Source organism: Eptatretus burgeri, chromosome 11 (genome assembly GCF_056783735.1).
Source record: "Eptatretus burgeri isolate ZD-2024b chromosome 11, Ebu_testis_v1, whole genome shotgun sequence".
Classification (NCBI taxonomy): domain Eukaryota; kingdom Metazoa; phylum Chordata; class Myxini; order Myxiniformes; family Myxinidae; genus Eptatretus; species Eptatretus burgeri.
The window spans coordinates 62,342,320-62,361,917 of NC_140971.1; the positions used below are offsets into that span (position 1 = coordinate 62,342,320).

The 19,598-nt window shown below is 42.9% G+C and overlaps 1 protein-coding gene across 1 annotated transcript in view; it reads right to left on the minus strand.

The window, feature by feature from the left end:
- LOC147017216 (uncharacterized) overlaps positions 1 to 19,598 on the minus strand; it is a 212,843-nt gene that overhangs the window by 32,425 nt on the left and 160,820 nt on the right. The gene's annotated exons all lie outside the window — the stretch shown is intronic.

Below are 19,598 nucleotides of genomic sequence, written 5' to 3' on the forward strand. Positions count from 1 at the left end.
ACGAGTTCCGTTGAGGTATAAATTCTCGGTACTTCTGTCTGCGCGGATAATTAGGTATATCGAGATTCGGCGATTAACCCTGTACTGCGTGGACAGAATATTGGCAGTTTATGGTGCGTTAAGGCAATAGTTCTCAACCTGGGGGGGGTGGGGGGGGGGTCGCGGGAATGTTGTCAAAATAAATAAACAAACATATATATATATATATATATATATATATATATATATATATATATATATATATATATATATATATTAAAGAAATTCATAAATTTTTTTTAAAATGATTTATCAATTAAATCTCCCATACCAATGTTATAATGTCGTCATTATGAAACAGATTTGAAGGGAAAGAGAAAGAGAAAGAGAAAGAGCACGCAGAACAGTGGTGGGTGCTGAAAGTCAATGTTAGCGCTAGCTAACGACTGCAAGGTGGCTGAATATGGATTGGTGGCTTGTCAAAAAATGTCTGCCAGCTCAAGATGCGGACCAAGACGACACATGTGAAGGTGGGCCAACTGTTACAAGTTCAACTGAAAAACGTAAGGTGCCGGCAGCAGATTTGGCCTCCAACAAGCGTCGGAAATATCAGACTGACTTTCTGCAGTACAGATTCACATGCCTCGCCAAAAATGAAGTGGAATATCCACAGCGTGTTCTGTGTTCAGAAGTGCTTGCTCACGAAAGCTTGAAACCAGTGAAATTGAAGAGACATTTACAAACCAAACACCCATCCTACATTAACAAACCATTAGATTTTTTTCGTCGTAAGGAGGGAGAACTACAGAGCCAAAAGACGACTGTACGTGAGCACTCTACAATCCCTGCCACAGCCCAGTTGGCTTCATATGAAGTGGCATACCTGGTTGCTCAATTCAAAAAGCCCCATACTATTGCAGAGAGCCTGATCCGCCCAGCAGCGATTGCAATGACCAGAGCTATGCATGGTGAAAAAATAGCTAGCACACTTGAGACTATTCCACTGTCAAATGACACAATGGCGAGGCGCATTGGTGAAATGGCCAACGACATCAAAGAGCAGCTCATTGACTGAGTGAAGAAAAGTGGAAGATTTTCCCTCCAAATTGACGAAACAACGAATATTTCCAGTGATGCACAGTTGCTTGTTTTTGCAAGATACAGCTACAAGGGGAAAATTACGAGGATATGTTATTTTGCTCGACACTTGAAGGAACTTGCACTGGTCGTGACATTTTTAATAAACTGGACAGTAAAATGCATGAGGAGGGGCCAAGTTGGTAAAATTGCATCTCTGTGTGTGCAGATGGAGCTGGCGCCATGCAGGGGACAAGAAGGGGACTGAAAGTTAAAGTTTTGGAAGTGACGCCGCATGTCAAATTCACTCATTGCATTATTCACAGAGAGGCCCTTGCCAGCAAGAACCTCGAGCCACAACTCCGCAATGTTCTCCAAACAGCAAATAAAGTGGTGAACTTCATCAAATCCCATCCGGTGAATACCAGAATGTTTGCCACACTCTGCCAGGAAATGGGATCGGAACACGAATCTCTACTATTTCATACAGAGGTTAGATGGCTATCACGGGGGAAAGGTTTAACCAGACTGTTTGAACTGCGTGAGGAGGTTCGCATTTTCCTCTCAGATTGCGGCTCCCCCCTCGCTGACCACCTGACCGACCCCACATGGGTTACTGGCCTTGCATATCTGGCAGGCATACTTGATAAACTGAACAGTCTAAACTTGTCTCTCCAAGGCCCAAACACCAATGTCCTCACGCTTTCTGACAAGGTTACAGCATTTACTGAGAAGCTTGAGCGGTGGGCAGCGCGAGTCTAAGAAGGCAGTGTGGAAATGTTCCCTAAGCTCGAGGATTTCATGGACAAATTTGACATAAGCATCCAAACAATAAAAGGACTTATTGCGACTCACATCAGAAGCCTGCTTGGCCACTTCAATCGGTACTTCCCAAAAGACGACACCCCAGAGAGAAACGACAGGATACGCCAGCCTTTCATCACCTCATCTGCCCGACACCTGTCATCAGAGCTTGAGGATGCGCTCTTGGACCTCTCCTCTGACCGCACATTAAAGACCGCTTTTGCCTCATCCACACTGGAGGAATTCTGGCTGTCAGTGGCCGCAGAATACCCAGGACTATCAAAGGCCGCAATTGATATACTTATTCCATTTGGATCGACATATCTTTGTGGAAAGACATTTTCCTCACTGACATTTATCAAGAACAAATACAGATCACGGCTCATTAGAGTTGAGGATGATCTTCGTGTTGCAGTCTCCAGCTTAAAAGCAAGAATACAGCTGCTTTGTTCAAAGAAACAGGCCCAGCCATCCCACTAAAATGAGTAAGTGAAGACTATCTGCCAATACAAGCCTGTGCCTTTACAGATGTAACTTAAAAAAAGAATTATTGTGTGTTATTGTGTTCAATTATTGTGAGTCAGTATTATCTGAATGATTGTGTTCAATTATTTTGAGTCAGTATTATCTGAATTATTGTGTTCAATTATTTTGAGTCAGTATTATACGAATAATTGTGTTCAATTATTTTGAGTCAGTGTTATCTGAATTATTGTGTTCAATTATTTTGAGTCAGTATTATCTGAATTATTGTGTTCAATTATTTTGAGTCAGTATTATCTGAATTATTGTGTTCAATTATTTTGAGTCAGTATTATCTGAATTATTGTGTTCAATTATTTTGAGTCAGTATTATCTGAATTATTGTGTTCAATTATTTTGAGTCAGTATTATACGAATAATTGTGTTCAATTATTTTGAGTCAGTATTATCTGAATTATTGTGTTCAATTATCTTGAGTCAGTATTATATGAATTATTGTGAGTCAGTATTATCTGAATTATTGTGTTCAATCTGAAAAAAATGAAACTGAAAACCCATTGAGAATCGTTGTTATAAAGGGGAAAATGCAAAATGAGATGAATGATAATAGGCTACAAGCCTACAACAGGTATAACTGTTATAAGAACTGTGAATGAACTGAGAATAATAAGCCTGTATGGACACTGAAAGGTATTTGCACTGTGCTTAAAGCTGTTTTGCAGGCCCAGCTATATGAGAATGAATGATAATAGCCTATTGCCATCAGCTTATAAAGCAGTGCTCTTGCCTCCTTCACAATGAGTTGTGCTGTCGGATCTTGAATAAAATTTGAAACTGTACTTAAAGCCAAATTGATTTAGTTTTTGTTTTGTTTTTTGTATATTTTTGGTCAGTAATGCAAGGTTTGTGTACGTCTGGTAGCTGTCATGTGTGATAGTAACCTCTGTCTGCAGCAGAGGGTCGCTCAACCTTCCAGTCTGTGGCCCGTGCATAAATGGGCTACATACCGCTCTTTGCAATTACAGAAGCCTTTTTTATGAATGTGGCTGGCTGTTTTTACTGTGTTATACATCAGAGTGTAAATAATTAATTTGTGATGCCAGTTTAGTTTTGCTTCGTTCTGTTTAGTTTTAACAGCTGGCAGTACAAAGGCGTTGACCAATGTGCTCCAGGCACTGTGGATATATTTATGCGCTCTGTGACGTCACTGCAGTGTATTTCAAGTGTGAGTCGAGAGGGGAATCGCGAACCCCACATTAAATTTTTTGGGGGGTCACTGCTGCAAAAGGTTGAGAACCACTGCGTTAAGGCACCGTAGCAGGTTTCCGGAGTTGTCCGGAAGCTACGACTGCATTCCGGTTTTCGGCAGACACGCGACTGCGGTTGGGCCATAAGCGGTCGTGCCTGGTGTTGAACCGGTGAAATTCGTAACTATATATATATATATATATATATATATATATATATATATATATATATATATATATATATATATATATATATATATATATATATATATATATATATATATACATATATATATAATATTTTATCCCTGTTTGTCGTAAGAGGTGACCAGGGTTGCGTCAGGAAGGGCATCCGGCGTAAAAACCTATGCCAAATCATGATGCGGACAACAAAAGGAATTTCCAGACCGGAGCGGTCGAGGTCCGGGTTACCAACGACCGCCACCGGTACCGGTGGTCAGCAGGGTACCAGTGGAAATTGTGCTACTGCTGGGGGAAGGAGGAGAAGGAGACGGGGAAGGCGAGTCCGGAGGCAGTGGGAGAGGGGGAAGGGTAGAAATGTGGAGGTGAGAGTTGGAACTCTGAATGTTGGGACGATGACTGGCAAAGGGCGAGAGTTGGCTGATATGATAGAGAGAAGAAAGGTGGACATACTGTGTGTACAAGAGACCAAGTGGATGGGGAGTAAGGCAAGGAGCATTGGAGGTGGTTTCACACTGTTCTACCATGGTGTGGATGGGAGGAGAAATGGTGTCAGGGTAATCCTGAAGGAAGATTATGTAAAGAGGGTATTGGAGGCAAGGAGAGTGTCTGACTGAGTGATGAGTGTGAAGTTGGAAATTGAAGGGGTGATGATGAATGTCATCAGTGCATATGCCCCACATATGGGGTGTGAGATGGAATATAAAGAAGATTTCTGGAGTGAGTTAGATGAAGTGGTGGAGAGTGTATCCAAGGATGAAAGAGTGGTGATTGGAGCAGATTCCAATGGGCATGTTGGGGAAGGGAATAAAGAGGATGAGGAGGTGATGGGTAGGTATGGTCTCACCAAGAGAAATGTGGAAGGGCAAATGGTGGTAGAGTTTGCAAAAAGAATGGAAATGGCAGTGGTAAATACGTATTTGAAGAAGAAGGAGGAACAAAGGGTGACGTACAAGAGTGGAGGAAAGTGCACACAGGTGGATTACATCTTAAGCAGGAGATGCAACCTGAAAGAGATTAGAGACTGTAAGGTGGTGGCAGGGGAGAGTGTAGCTTGACAGCATCGATTGGTGGTCTGTCGGATGATTTTGGAGGTGAGGTTGAGGAAGAGAGTGAGGGCTGAACCAAGGACCAGATGGTGGAAGCTCAAGGAGGAAGACTGTTGCGTGGAATTTCGGGAGGAGGCGATACAGGTCTGGCACCCTGCACTACTCACCAAACTCTCTTCCCATGGTATTCAAGGCCATCTCCAATCATGGCTCGCAGACTTCCTCTCCTGTCGCAGTCAACGTGTGGCCCTAAATGGAGTTCTTTCATCCCCTCTTCCTGTGCAGGCTGGAGTTCCTCAAGGTAGCGTTCTGGGCCCTGTTCTTTTTCTGGTTTTCATCAATGATCTCTCGGACTCTCTGGAAAATCCTCTATTTCTCTTTGCCGACGACTCCACCCTCTGCCGTACCATCTGTCATCCCTCAGACCAGCAAGCAGCAGCTTCTTCGCTCACTGCAGATCTGGATAAAATCACAAACTGGTCCAACACGTGGAACATGTCTTTCAATCCTGACAAATCTCACACTCTCACTATGTCTCTTCGAAAGGACCGTTTAGAAAACCCCCCCATCCACTTTCTCAACAATCCTCTGGAAGAAGTCTTTTCTTTCAAGCTTCTGGGTCTCACTATGTGCCATGACCTTTCCTGGGAAAGTCACATTTCCAACCTCGCCTCAAAAGCCAGTCGCCGACTGGGAATCCTCCGTCGTGCAAAGTCCTTCCTCGGCCCTCTTGAGCTCCTGACCACTTACAAAGCTTTTGTCCATAGCCTGATAGAGTACTGCTCTCCCCTCTGGGCTGGTGCTCCTGCCTCCCACCTTTCTCGGCTTCACGCTGTCGAAACCAGGGCATTTAAGATCATCGGCATCTCCCGCAATGAAGCTGATGGTCTTTCTGTCTTTTACCGACTCCTCTCCAGCCTTGCCCCCCCTGCTCTCTCTGCGATTTCTCCTCACCACATTTCCACACGGCGCTCAAGGTCCGCCAACAACCCCCTTCTATTAAAACTACCAAAATCACGAATCACTGCTCATCTTCACTCTTTCATTCATCTTTTTTCCCGCCTTTGGAATAAACTTCCTCACTCTATTCTTTCCCATTCTTCCCTCCAGGCTTTCAAAACAGCTGTTCACCACCACCTCTTATCTTCCCCCATCCAAATCCTCGATCTTTTCTACCCCCGATAATCCACCCAAGCCCACTTCCTTCAATTCCCCTGCTTTCCTTCCTGAAAGTCCCTGTAATGTCCATCTTCTCTTCGCCATGTTCCCCGTCCCATCCCCATCCCTCTCCCTTCCACAGTTCACCTAATGTGTCTGTTCCCCACTGTTTTGTCCCTTCCACTCCCGCCCCTTGTCTCATGCCTCCTTGCTGTGAGTTGTGTGTTAGCTCTCATACGAGCCTCGACCAAGGTATACAAAAAAAGGTGTTGGATGGTGGTAAAGATGGGTGGGATGATTGGGCAACTACAGCGGAAGTGGTGAGGGAGATAGCGAGGAAGGTACTTGGTGTGACATCTGGACAGAGGAAGGAAGATAAGCAGACTTGGTGGTGGAACGAGGAAGTACAGGAAAGTATAAGGAAGAAGGGGTTGGCGAAAAGGAAGTGGGATAGTCAGAGAGATGAAGAAAGTAGGCAGGAGTACAAGGAGTGGTGGCGAAAGGCAAAAAGTTGGAAAGTTAATAAAATCTTGGAAAGTGAGAGGATGCCGGAGGAGTGGAGATTAAGTGTACTGGTTCCGATTTTCAAGAAGAAGGGTGATGTGCAGAGCTGTGGAAATTACAGAGGGATAAAGTTGTAAAGCCACACCATGAAGTTGTGACAAAGAGTAGTGGAAGCGAGGTTGAGAAGAGAGGTGACGATTTGTGAGCAGCAATATGGGTTTATGCCAGGAAAGAGCACCACTGATGCGATGTTTGCTTTGAGAATGTTGATGGAGAAGTATCGAGAAGGCCAGAAGGAGTTACATTGTGTATTTGTGGATTTAAAGAAAGCTTATGATAGGGTGCCAAGAGAGGAGATGTGGCATTGTATGAGGAAGTCGGGAGTGGTGGAGAAGTATGTGAGGATTGTGTAGGATATGTATGAGGACAGTGTGACAGCGGTGAGGTGTGCGGTAGGAATGACGGACCAGTTTAAGGTAAAAGTGGGATTGCACCAAGGATCGACTCTGAGCCCTTTCCTGTTTGCAATGGTGATGGACAGGTTGACGGACGAGATCAGACTGGAGTCTCCATGGACTATGATGTTCGCGGATGACATCATGATCTGTCGGGAGAGTAGGGAGCAGGCTGAGGCGAGCCTTGAGAGGTGGAGGTACGCACTGGAGAGAAGGGGAATGATAGTCAGTAGGAGTAAGACGGAGTACATGTGCGTAAATGAGAGGAGGGTGGTGGTATGGCGCGGTTGCAAGGAGTTGAGGTGGGGAAGGTGGATGGGTTTAAATACTTGGGATCAACTGTCTAAAGTAACGGAGATTGTGGAGAGATGTGAAAAAAGAGAGTGCAGGCAGGATGGAGTGGTTGGAGAAGAGTTGCAGGAGTGATTTGTGACAGAAGGGTAGCTGCAAGAGTTAAGGGGAAAGTATATAAGATGGTAGTGAGACCAGCTATGTTGTATGGTTTGGAGGCGGTGGCGCGAACAAAAAGACAGGAAGCGGAGCTAGAGGTGGCAGAGTTAAAGATGCTGCGATTCACGTTGGGAGTGATGAGGATGGACAGGATAAGGAATGAGTATATTAGAGGGACTGCCCAGGTAGGACGGTTTGGAGACAAAGTGAGAAAGGCGAGATTGAGATGGTTTGGACATGTGCACAGGAGGGAAGCAGAGTATATCGGAAGAAGGATGCTGAAGATGGAGCCGTCAGGTAGGAGGAGAAGAGGAAGGCCAAAGAAGAGGTTCATGGATGCGGTGAGGGCGGACAGGCGGGTGGTTGGAGTGTCAATGGAAGATGTGGAGGATAGAGCGAAATGGAGACGGTTGATCCACTGTGGCCACCCCAAACGGGAGCAGCTGAAAGAAGATGATATATATGTATATATATATATATATATATATATATATATATATATATATATATATATATATATATATATATATATATATATATATATATATATATATATATGTGAGTCGAAGTAGCGCACGATTTCTATCAGTTAATTGTTTGTTTTCCATTTGTATTACAGTGTACAAGAAGTTGGAAATCAATGAATGACATGTTTATCTTACCATTTAGTCAAGAAAAAATTATTATGGAACTGTACCAAGCTGTTTTACTTGCAATTATCAAAGTGCCCTCCCTCATGATCGATGCACAATTGCAGCTGATCAGGCACAGAGCGGCACACATGTCTGCAGAGTTCGATATAAATTTTCTCAAACTTTGCAGTGATTTGAGCCTTCAATTCCTGAATGGTACGAGGCTTTTCACGATAAACAAGGTCTTTCATGAGCCCCCAAATAAATAAATCTGGAGGTGTAAGGTCTGGGGAGCGTGCCGGCCACTCGATCGGACCGCGGCGGCCGATCCACTTTCTGGGTAAGTTTTCATCAAGCCACTGACGAACATAACGTCCATAATGAGGTGGAGCTCCATCATGCTGGAAATAACAGTCCTGATCTTGTACCCTGGGCCAAAAGAAAGTTTGCAGCATATCCAGGTAAATTTCTGCAGTGACAGATCCCTCAAAGAAAAAGAGTCCAATTATCCCTCATGGAGATATGGCTGCCCAAACTCTCACTCCAGGTAAATTTACCTCCTTCTCAACCATCACTCTTGGGTTATTCGCAGCCCAGTAGACACAATTGTGTCTGTTAATTGTGCCATGAAGCTTAAAACATGCCTCATCTGACCACCAGATGTTGTCAAGCATTGTCCTCTTCGTGAAGTTTAGCTAAGAACTCTTCGAAAAATTGAAGATGGCGGTCGTCATCTCCATCATGAAGGGCATGCAGTAAGCGTGGAATGTAAAGTTTCCATTTTTTCTGGTGAAGGATACAGAAAACACTTGATTGCCTCACTTCCAACTCTGCAGATAAACGGCGAGTTGACTTTTGCGTTACTTTGTTCCAGTCTTCTGATGGCTTTTGCAGCCTTAGCTACATTTGTTGCCGTTTTCGGACGACCGGACTTCTTTGCAGTGGCTACCGACCCTGTTGCTTCAAATTTCTCGACAATCAATCATATGTTTCTTCCCTGAGGTGGGTTAATGTCGAATTCCTGTGCCAAATGGCATGCCGCCATCGTTGGTTGTTCATTACATTTGTCGTAATGTTTCACTGCCGCAAGCTGTTATTCGGATATGTATATATACATATACATGTATATATACATACATATGTATATATTCATATATATACATATACATATATATATATATATATATATATATATATACATATACATATATATATATATACATATATATATATATATATACATATATATATATATACATATATATATATATATATACATATATATATATATATATATATATATATATATATATATATATATATATATATACATATATATATATATATATACATATATATATATATATACATATATACATATATATATATATATACATATATATATATATATACATATATATATATATATACATATATATATATATACATATATATATATATATATATATATATATATATATATATATATATATATATACATATATATATACATATATATATATATATATACATATATATATACATATATATATATATATATATATATATATATATATATATATATATATATATATATATATATATATACATATATATATATATATATATATATATATATATACATATATATATATATATATATATATATATATATATACATATATATATATATACATATATATATATATACATATATATATATATATATATATATACATATATATATACATATATATATACATATATATATATATATATATATATATATATATATATATATACATATATATATATACATATATATATATATATATATATACATATATATATATATACATATATATATATATATATATATATATATATATATATATATATATATATATATATATATATATATATATATATATATATACATATATATATATATATATATATATATATATATATATATATATATATATATATATATATATATATATATATATATATATACATATATATATATATATATATATATATATATATATATATACATATATATATATATATATATATATATATATACATATATATATATATATATATATATATATATATATATATATATATATATATATATATATATATATATATATATACATATATATACATATATATATATATATATATATATATATATATATATACATATATATATATATATATATATATATATATATATATATATATATATATATATATATATATATATATATATATATATATATATATATACATATATATATATATATATACATATATATATATATATATATATATATATATATATATATATATATATATATATATATATATATATATATATATACGTTGTTGCAGAAATGGCCCTTAGTGGGTTATTAAATATAGGAAATTGACCAGATCCCCCATTAAATGCATGTTTAGCCAGGTTGTTCGGTAAATGGATGCTACATGTGTGTCGGGAGGTATAAGAGGCTGTTCATCGTTGGTACATTGGTGGTGGACCGAGAGATTCTTCTTCCTTCCTCTCTCCGGACAATAGACTCCGCCCAGCGCACTGAGAGGCGTGATGGCCGAGAGAAGGAAGTGAAACTGAAGGGAGGAGTTTGTCGGCTTCGTAAAGGGGTGTGCCCCAAAAAGAAAAGGTAGTGAAACTGTGAGCGCCGAGGTGGCGCCAATCGGATGTACACGGGACGGCTGTGTCTGTTTTCGTGAGGAACGAGCCGAAAGAAAGGCAGGGAAGGCAATAGAGAAACGACGAGTGTCGAGTCGCGATCTGCTGGATGAGCAGTGGGCTTCGAGGCGAGCGAGCGAAGGAAAGGCAGGGGTGGATCTGCGACGAGAGCGCCGAAGTGTGGTACGATTGGCAGTAGGAGGAACTGAACCTGAGGGTAGAGTCTGTCATCGGCCGAGGGAGTAACTGAGCCTGAGTGTCGAGTGAGGATTTCTGCTGTATAGAAACGACTAGAGGCTGCCTGCACGTCGAGTCGGCCATCGACTTTCATGAGAAGGTCCTCGACACATTTGTCGATTCGCCTGCCGGTGCCCAACACCCCGATTTGGCCTTGTCTGGTGAACAGGCCTGGCCTGGATTTGTATGCTGGACCTTGTGAGAAACCAGCCGAGACCCACCATCGATCTGACGGTCTTATGCCATCGACATTGCGCGGGGTGAGAACGCGCTGAGGAGGGCGTGTGCAAGCGGTGCCTTGAGAAGGAAGAGTTCGGCGCCGCCATCTTGCCACGCGGCGTGCTCGAGCTTGGGGCTCGAATCCGTGGACATCGGCTTGTCACAAGCCACATTTGTGCTTTTGAAACTTTCCTCTCGACCAGGAAACATCACCAAGTACTCTGTGTCTTGTCTGCATGCTGTCTGTGTCTTGTTTGCATGTCGTTTAAGGTTTATCTCGTAAGAGTTCCCTTCGAAACCCATAATCCATAGCTCCCTAGTTAAGAACGGGTTATAGATTAATTATAACATTGTTGTGAATGCTTTGGTTGTGTCGTGTTCCCCGATGTCGCCAATAAATGTGGCTGATTCGTATGAAGTTTCCGCTTTGAATTAATTTGTGCCGCGTCGAGGAACGATCCGGTCGATTTGGATATAAAAACCAAAATGGTTCCAGACTGGTAGACTCTGCTCGGTCTCTGACAAAACCAGTCTGTAACCGGGGTCTATTCCCCCAGCTAGCAAGGTACAGGTGTATTTTGGTATCGTGGTTCGAGACGTGTAACCCGAGAATTGTGCCGAACCAGCCGGCGTTATAATCCCGGAGACGGCGGTTGTTAGGGTGGCGCCGAAGCTGTGACATTTGGCTGTCGATAGTAGGGTGCGAAAACCCAAACTGGTTACGGACAGTGATTGACGCACTCGTCCGAAATATATATATATATATATATATATATATATATATATATATATATATATATATATATATATATATATATATATATATATATATATATATATATACATATGTGGATGCAGGCATGCCAAGACTGAGCTCCTTTTATATTATAGATGAGCAAATCACATCCATCGATTTGCTGATGGGAATACTGAAGGGGGAGGGAGAAATGGCGGGGCAGAGAGAGCGAGGAGAGTGAAGAAGTGGAGGGGAAAGAAGAGAAGAGGGGTGGAGGAGCGAGGATGGGTGAGGGAGAGAGGAGGTGTGGGGGGAGGTAAGACAGTGTGAGGTGAGAGGAAGGGAAGGCAGACATGTGGTGGAGCATTAATTTGATTCATACCGTTTCATCAAAATGATTCTGCATAAAATAACAGTGAAGATGGAAACAAAATAATTCCAGAAATCCATTTTCTACCAGTCACGCTATAAACATTGCTCAGACACATTCGAAGACAAACTCCCATTCAGAGACAAACTCCCAACTGGAGACCTACTCATGTCCAGACATGTCCGGAGCAAAGCTGTCCGGAGACAAACTCCTGTCTGGACATAAATACCGCTAGGACATGTTCGGAGACAAACACAGCCTGGACGCTTCCGGAGCCAAGCTGGTCGAAGACAAACGACGCTTGGACACGTCCAGAGACAAACTCCCATCCAGACATAACAACTGTCTGGATATGTCCAGAGACAGACAGACAGACAGAGAGAGAGACAGACAGACAGACAGACAGACAGAGAGAGAGAGACAGACAGACAGAGAGAGAGACAGACAGACAGACAGACAGACAGAGAGAGAGAGACAGACAGACAGAGAGAGAGAGACAGACAGACAGACAGACAGACAGAGAGAGAGAGACAGACAGACAGAGAGAGACAGACAGACAGACAGACAGACAGTGAGAGAGAGACAGACAGACAGAGACAGACAGACAGACAGACAGTGAGAGACAGACAGACAGACAGTGAGAGACAGACAGACAGACAGTGAGAGACAGACAGACAGACAGTGAGAGACAGACAGACAGACAGTGAGAGACAGACAGACAGACAGACAGACAGTGAGAGAGAGAGAGAGAGAGAGAGAGAGAGAGAGAGAGAGAGAGAGGTGGGGAAGGGGAGTTAGCAGAGAGAAAATGTTGTGCTTTATGAACACACACACACACACACACACACACACACACACACACACACACACACACACACACACACACACACACACACACACACACACACACACACACACACACACACACACACACACACACACACACACACACGGCTGATATTGGCAATTTTTCAGGAATCTGCAGGTTGGAGTCAGTGTGATTACCGACTATAGTACGTCCTGCATACAATGCAAAAACCTTGAGTAGTTTTCACCGAAAAATAACGTTGCATTTATATGGATGTTTCAGGGATATGTTCACAAACATTAATCTTCACAAACAGCTGTGTGTGACGGGTGGGAAAAAAAAATTGGCTCGGTAATTTCGAAAACACGTTAATATGGCAAACAGCTTGGAAATCGGGTGCTATTTCACAACTCGCTCAAAATGAATGACGGAGCACGAACCACTTGCTCAGGGTGACAGAGCAAGAACCACTTGCTCAGGGTGATGAAGCACGAACCACAAGCTCATGGTGATGGAGCATGAAGCACGTACCACTTGCTCAGGGTGACGGAGTATGAACCACTCAGGGAGATGGAGCAAAACACAAACCACTCGCTCAGGGTGACATTTGATGAACCATTCACTCAGGGTGATGGAGCATGAGCCACTCACTCAGGGTGACGGAGCACGAACCACTTGCTCAGGGTGACGGAGCATGAACCACTCACTCAGGGAGATGGAGCACAACACAAACTACTCGCTCAGGATGATGGAGCACAAACCAATCGCTCAGGGTGACAGGGCATGAACCACTCACTCAAGTGACGGAGCACAAACCACTCGCTCAGGGTGACAGAGCATGAACCACTCGCTCAGGGTGACAGGGCATGAACCACTCACTCAAGTGATGGAGCACAAACCACTCGTTCAGGGTGACGTTGCATAAACCATTCACTCAGGGTGATGGAGCACGAGCCACTCGCTCAGGATGAGAAAGCATGAACCACTCACTCAAGTGACGGAGCAGAAACCACTTGCTCAGGGTGACAGAGCACGGACCACTTGCTCAGGGTGACGGAACATGAACCACTCAATCAGGGTGACAGAGCACGAACCACTTGCTCAGGGTGACGGAGCATGAACCACTCACTCAGGGTAATGGAGCATGAACCACTCAATCAGGGTGACAGAGCATGAACCACTTGCTCAGGGTGAAGGAGCATGAAACACTCACTCAGAGTGAGAGCATGAATTGCTCACTCAGGGTGACAGAGCACGAACCACTTACTCAGGGTGACAGAGCAGGAACCACTCACTCAGGGTGACGGAGCACAAACCACTCGATCAGGGTGATGGAGCATGAACCACTCACTCAAGTTGATGGAGCACGAACCACTCACTCAGGGTGACAGAGCATGAACCACTTACTCAGGGTGACAGAGCACGAACCACTTGCTCAGGGTGATGGTGCATGAACCACTTGCTCAGGGTGATGAAGCATGAACCACTTGCTCAGGGTGACAGAGCACGAACCACTCACTCAGGGTGACAGAGCATGAACCACTTACTCAGGGTGACAGAGCACGAACCACTCACTCAGGTTGATGGAGCATGAACCACTTGCTCAGGTTGACGGAGCACGAACCACTCTCTCAGGGTGACAGAGCATGAACCACTTACTCAGGGTGACAGAGCACGAACCACTTGCTCAGGGTGACAGAGCACGAACCACTCACTCAGGGTGACAGAGCATGAACCACTTACTCAGGGTGACAGAGCACGAACCACTTGCTCAGGGTGATGAAGCATGAACCACTAACTCAGGGTGACGGAGCACAAACCACTTACTCAGGGTGACAGAGCACGAACCACTTGCTCAGGGTGATGAAGCATGAACCACTAACTCAGGGTGATGGAGCACAAACCACATACTCAGGGTGACGATGCACGAACCACTCGCTCAGTGTGACAGAGTATGATACACTCACTTAGGGTGACGGTGCACGGACCACTCACTCAGGGCTACGGAGTACAAACCACTGTCTCAGGGTAACCGAGCATGAACCACTCACTCTGAATGACGTGGCTCAGCAAAAGCTTCCTCAGTGAGTGTCGATAGCAGTACTGTGCCACGTCATTCTTTGCAAATCGTTCAATGGGCATTCGGCAAGTGGCTTAAGCACTCAAGCAAGCACTCCAATTAAATGCTTGATAAGGAATGGCTGGCCAGGCTGTTTCTGCATACCATATAGGATCCCTTCATCTTGTAAGCTGGTCTTTACCGCCCATGCAGTATTTAATGAAATAATGACTTCATCCACAAAAGAGTGGCTTCTGAATGCAGAACCACTGTGGAGACATTGCAAAGTTCAATCGCCCGTGAAATAAACATTGCAGGAAATCCGCCATGTTGCCTTCTCGTCTGTGTATTCTTCACGTGGTACATCGGTTTGGGGTTCGCACAAACGTTTTAACTTTATTTTAAAAACATCAGTTTTTTTTTTTCATCAGATTTGCTTTGATTCGCTGTAGAGCACCTCACGAAACCTTCAAAAGTATACACACTGGTCTGGCAGACACTATGGATAGGCAATCCCTCTGGGGGGACAGGGCGTGAGGTTAAGCAGTGAATGCATTAAATCATGCAGCTCAATGAAGCTCGTTAATTTTGGCATGTTCCTAAATTTTTTGTTCACTCAATATAATTCTCCAAACAGTAGAAAAAGATAAGTTTAATGCTTTGGAAATTTCACATTTTCTTTGTAGGTATGGGGAAGGAGAGAAAATAGATAGCCTTGCTTGCTTAAATTAAATAGTTATAAGACTCGATATTTCTTTAAATTATCAGATTTCATGACAGATTTCAACACTTATTTAGTCAGGACAATCTCAAATCCTCAAAGCCAAAATCATATTTTGATGATACACTTTAATTAGTTCGTGAGAGTTGATCATGAAAAATTGCATCATGTAATGCATGAAATCGCTCCAAGCTCCTAATTTGAAAACTATAGGACTTACAAAAGCAATGTACACAGTGATTTGTAGCTAAGATGAACAGGCATTCGATAATATGAGTGAGGAAAGTGAAAAAAAACAACTTTAATCATTAAGAAATCGTTGCAGCCTGTTCCAAGTCAAGGCAAGGTTGAGCAGGCCAAAAAACATGGCGGCTTCAGACCCCAGCAAGGTAACCCAGGATATGCCTTAAGAACACAGAGAGCGAGGTGGCTGAGGCTGGCGCCTGCTAAAGGATATAATAAAATAAGGCCGTTAATTATCTTCAAAAAGGGGTGTTTTAATTAACCCAAACATCCAATTTTCAGTCATGCACTTCCTTGGGGGTTTCTTCGTAAGTATGCAAAGTTTCAGGCTGATAGGTTCCATGGTTTTGGAGTTATGGAGGATACGGACAGACGGATGGACTGACTGACATACACTGACATTTATTCGTATAGATGCTCGTACGGTGCACCAGAGTGTTTGCTATAGACATAATTGTACACATATACCTGCATACAAACTCAGTTATTTATTTCAACAAAAATCCAGGTGAAATATGAAGTATCCGTGCACAGTAAAGTTATTGCTCATAAATGTGTGGACGGACACTTATGTCCCATCTTTTATAATTATATGATGAAGACCAAAGCTCTCGGTATCATTTGCATTACCTGTCAGGAAGTTGAGGCACAGATGGAACCTGCTCCTCAAAAAGATGCAAACAGTATGGTGGGCTCTAAATCTTCTTTATTCTCTCATGTGGCCTTGTTCCGTTTAGCCTCACCATCCATTCACTCATTTCCAGCAACAGCAGCTCACACATTTTATACTCACGTTGTGTCATTGTTTTCGTGAGCAAGATGCTTCTTATAAAGTGCCTTACAGGGCATTATTATAATCTTGCAGTGAGCCAAAACTTTTGTTTCCACAAAAGAAAGAGATTATTCTGAAATCCTATGGAGCGTAGCCAAAGAGGATGAAGGAATCCTCTCTCAGATAGCCGAAAAGGACAATATAGGGTCAGGTCAGGAATGGTAGCATGCCCCGGAACAGTGGATTGCCGCATCCACTTTACGCCGGTACTCCGGGGGCTTCCGTTTGGCCATCCCCCAGGCTGATGTTTGGTCCGTCCGTTTCTCCTTGAGATGCTGATCAACCTACTGCAACCTCGAGGCACATGGTCAGACTGTTGGCCTACTCTGCTCACAATGCACCCTCGCTGAGAGAATCTGGTGAACAGAATTAATGTCAGGGAAACGAGCCATGTGTCCATATAGCCGCAGCTGGTGCTCACGGACTATTCAGGTAAAAAAAAAAAACTTGTCTGAGTCTTTCTCAGTAAATGTTCATTGGACACAAAGTCTGACCACTGATAGTCAAGGATTCTCCAAAGAGATCTGGTGCTGAAGGAGTTAAGTCTTTGTCTCAGAATCTTGGTAAGAGTCCAAGTCTCTCATCCATCGACGAAGACTGGAAGCACCAAAGACATAAAAACTTGGACTTTCGTCCTCCTGCATGAAAAGACCAATGGAGCCATACCCCATGATTCAATGAATGAATGACTCCCCAGGCCTGATCAAGATGTCTCCCAACCTCTGGCGTACAACATGCAGAGACATGAATATCACTGCCAAGGTAAGTGAATCTCTCTGTGACCTCAAAATCCTTAGCACAAACGAATACAGACAAGATAGCAGCATCCAAGATGTCATTGAAAGCCTGGATCTTCATTTTGACCCAGGAAACCTGTAATCCCAGTGGCTCTGACTCCTCATTCAGTGTCTGGAGGATCCCCATCAGGATATCCAGAGTCTCCGCAAAGACGAGTGCATAATCTGTGAAATCAATGTCAGAAAATTCAGTAATGACTGGAAGTAAGTTAAAGATGGAATCACCACACCTCACAGCACTCTCACTACCAGAGTATAGTTCAGAAATCAGATTGATCAGTTTTGGTGGCACCCCATGAAGACAGAGAATCCTCTCGAGGACATCCCAATTCACTGAAGTGAATGCTGTGCAGAGATCAACATAGGCTGCAAACATCCCCTGCTGAAACTCGCCTGCATTTGGTGAGAACCCGAAGAGCAAGGATACGGTCAATCATTGACTTATTTTGTGTAAAGCCAGACTGCTCTTCGCACTGGTGCTCAAGCAGATGGCAGTGAACCCTATCCAGAATTGTCTGAGAAAAGACCTAGCCCAACACTGAGAGCAGCGTCACCACTCGGTAGTTGTTGCATTCTTTGCGATCACCCTTCTTTTTCCAGAAAAGGGTCAACAAGGCTCCTCTTTGAGTCTTTTGGGATCATGCCTGTGTTCCAAACAGAGCATAGATCTGCACGCAATGACATGAGTACAGCATTTCCTCCAGCCTCGAGAAGTTCAGCATGAATGCCACAGATCCCAGGAAATATACCCCTTTTCAACTGGTTCACCACAGCCTGCATTTCCACAAATGAAGGCGGTTCATAGTTGATTGAAGGGTCAGCAATAGGGGTAGTTAAAACCCTTACATCCAACTCATCAGTTGGTAGGTCAGCCTGATACAACTGCTCAAAGTCAGAAGCCCAGCAAGCCTCACTTCAGACTCCTTTGTCAAGAGGTCACCACCCTCTGCTGTAACTGCAGTACATCAAGGGACAGGCTTGGAGGAATGCAGTATATGAATTCCTCTGTAAGCAGGATGAGAATCATTTAACCACAGGTGAAGCTGTACTCCTTCAAAGATTCCCCACACATAGTCCTCCTTGTCCACCCCCTGTGAATGTACAGTTTTACCTCAGCTCCCTGAAAAGCTCAGTTATGTCGTTAAGCCTGGCCCTGAGACTCTGGCCAGTGGGACTCCCCTGGGAGACAAAGTTCCTCTGGTTCCAAGACAACCACCGCCACCATCAAGGATGCTAGTCGTGAAGGCACTCCACAATTCTTCAAGATCCCCCAAAGCACCCAGACCCCCAAGTGCTCCCAGGTCCCCACTCAACGTGTTCACAAACTCCTCAGCTATCCTCTCATTCTTGAGCCTGCCAACATCCAGGCTAGGCTGGGATGATACAATTCTCATGGACTTGAGCTACAACTTCAGAGTTGCTAAAACAAGCCTTTGGTCAGTATTAACAAACTGAGCACTCCGGTAGACCTTGCCGTTCTGGAGCATCCTCCAGCGACCATCAATGAGTACATGGTCTATCTTCTCTATCAGATCACCAGTGTTTGAATATCAAGTCCATTGATGTGGCTGTGGGTGCTGAAACCATAAACCAGCCACTCGTAGTCCACAAAATCTTGCAAATCAAAGGAACTTAGTGTATTTCTGGTTCACAGTTCCAGACCCATGGGGACCAACACGTCTCATAACCATCCCCGTCAGTGCCAATCGATGCATTGAAATCCACCAAGACAAGAAGAGTATCTCGCCTGAGGCACTGATCAACTACAGACTCGAGTGCGGCATAGAACATCTTCACAGTGAGATCACTCGCCTCAGT